This window comes from Cebus imitator, unplaced genomic scaffold (assembly GCF_001604975.1).
Source record: "Cebus imitator isolate Cc_AM_T3 unplaced genomic scaffold, Cebus_imitator-1.0 Scaffold76, whole genome shotgun sequence".
Classification (NCBI taxonomy): domain Eukaryota; kingdom Metazoa; phylum Chordata; class Mammalia; order Primates; family Cebidae; genus Cebus; species Cebus imitator.
The window spans coordinates 153,057-155,386 of record NW_016107391.1 but is presented as its reverse complement, the minus strand read 5'-3'; the positions used below and the strand labels follow the sequence as shown (position 1 = coordinate 155,386).

The 2,330-nt window shown below is 45.8% G+C and overlaps 1 protein-coding gene across 1 annotated transcript in view; it reads left to right on the top strand.

The window, feature by feature from the left end:
* Positions 1–2,330, top strand: part of DENND5B (DENN domain containing 5B) — a 191,112-nt gene that overhangs the window by 172,897 nt on the left and 15,885 nt on the right. The window lies entirely within an intron of this gene.

Below are 2,330 nucleotides of genomic sequence, written 5' to 3'. Positions count from 1 at the left end.
AAAAGTTAGCTAGGGGCTGGGCTCAGTGGCTCATGCCTGTAATCCCAGCACTTTGGGAGGTCGAGGGAGGTGGATCGCCTCAGGTCAGGAGTTCAAGACCAGCCTGGCCAACATGGGAAAACCACTTCTCTACTAAAAATACAAAAATTAGCTGGGCAAGGTGGTGGGTGTCTGTAATCCTAGCTACTCGGGAGGCTGAGGCTGGAGAATCACTTGAATACAAGAGGCAGGGGTTGTAGTGAGCCGAGATCATTCCACTGCACTCTAGCCTGGGCAACAAGAGTGAAACTCCATCTCTAAATAAATAAGTAAAGTTAGCCAGGTGTAATAGCATGCACCTGTAGTCCTAGCTACTGGGGAGGCTGGGGTGGGAGGATCACTTGAGCCCAGAGGTCAGGGCTTCAGTGAACTCTGATTGGGCTGCCGCACTTCAGACTGGGCGACAGAGCTAGATACTGTCTCTAGAAAACAAAAAACTAGAAACGTATAGCTGTGATGGACAAAAATACTATGTGCTTAAACCGTCTCTCCCCATTTTGTTGTGAGACAGGGTCTCACTCTATTGTCCAGGCTGGAGTGCAGTGGTGGGATCAGAGTTCCCTACATCCTTGACCACCCTGCCTCAAGGGATCCTCCCTCCTCATCCTCCTGAGTAGCTAAGACTACAGGTGTACACCACTATACCTGGCTAATTATTATTTTTATTTTTTTATAGAGACAAGTTCTCACTTTGTTGTCCAGGCTGGTCTTGAACTCCTGAGCACAAGTGATCCACCCACCTCAGTCTCCCAGAGTGCTAGGTAGGATTATAGACATGAGCCCCCACACCTGGCCCTAGCCTCGTTTTTTTTTAAAGACAGGAATCTCATCTTTTGCCCAGGCTAGAGTGCAATAGTGCAATTGCACCTCAATGCAGCCTCTACCTCCTGAGTTCAAGCAGTTCCCCTACCTCAGCCTCCCAAGTAGCTGGGATCACATGTGCGTACCACTATACCTGGCTGATTTTTTTTTTTTTGTATTTTTAGTAGAGATGGGGTGTCACCATGTTGGCCAGGCTGGTCTCAAAATCCTGACATTAAGTGATCCACCTGCCTCCACCTCCCAAAGTGCTGGAATTACAGACCTGAGCCACAGTGCCCAGCCCTGTCCCCATTTTTTAAAAAGAGAAGGGAGGGCCAGGCACGGTGGCTCATGGCTGTAATCCCAACACTTTGGGAGGCCAAGGCAGGCAGATTACCTGAGGTCAGGAGTTCAAGAGCAGCCTGGCCAACCTGGTGAAACCCCGTCTCTACTAAAAGTACGAAAATTAGCTGGGCGTGGTGGCAGGTGCCTGTAATCCAGCTACTCAGGAGGCTGAGGCAGGAGAATCGCTTGAACTGGTGAAGCAGAGGTTGCAGTGAGCTGAGATCCCGCCACTGCACTCCATCCTGGGCAACAGGAAAGAGACTCCACATCAAAAAAAAAAAAGGGAGGACAAGCCTGATAACTAACCTTTCATGCTTCCACATTTGAGCAAAGGACAGTGATAGGACAGTGACATCTAGTGGTGTGCCTGTGGAAGAGCCTTCAGAAGGAAAAGGTTTCATACAGATCTCTTTCCCGGTCTTGACTCTCCCCAGGCTCCTCTTGCACATGAGTCACCTTAATAGCTTTCCAAGTTGTGGTTTATAGACTTCATGGTATGTCTAGAGTGGAGGTTCCATTTTTTATTATTTGTGGGCTTTGCATATTGTTCTGTAAACTTGGGATGGGAAAGTTCTGAAGTCCAGTGCTTTAAAGCATTGCCCAAGAAACTTAGCAACAGTGGGGTACTGTCCAAGAAGTCATCCACCCCTCTTTTTATATAAAACCGTATAAGTAATCATGTTCATTTCTACTCAATTTTGGTACAAAATTAATTTTTAAGAAAATGTAAGCAATTAAAACAATATGCACAATCAATGTTTATATCTTTAGGTATTCTGGTACTATGAGATTATTCATACATTTAATGGTGATATATGCACCATACATACATGATTATATACATGCTGTGAAAAACACTGCTACAAGTATTGAAACTTCTGGTTTACAAACTAGATCTTATCTTTCCAGACTGAAACTTTATGATCTCAACTTTTCATGTAAGTACATCTTGATAGATCATAAAAAGCAAATTTATCAGTGAAAACCAACACAGTTCGGCCGGGCGCGGTGGCTCAAGCCTGTAATCCCAGCACTTTGGGAGGCCGAGGCGGGTGGATCACGAGGTCAAGAGATCGAGACCATCCTGGTCAATACGGTGAAACCCCGTCTCTATTAAAAAAAACTACAAAAAATTAGCTGGGCAT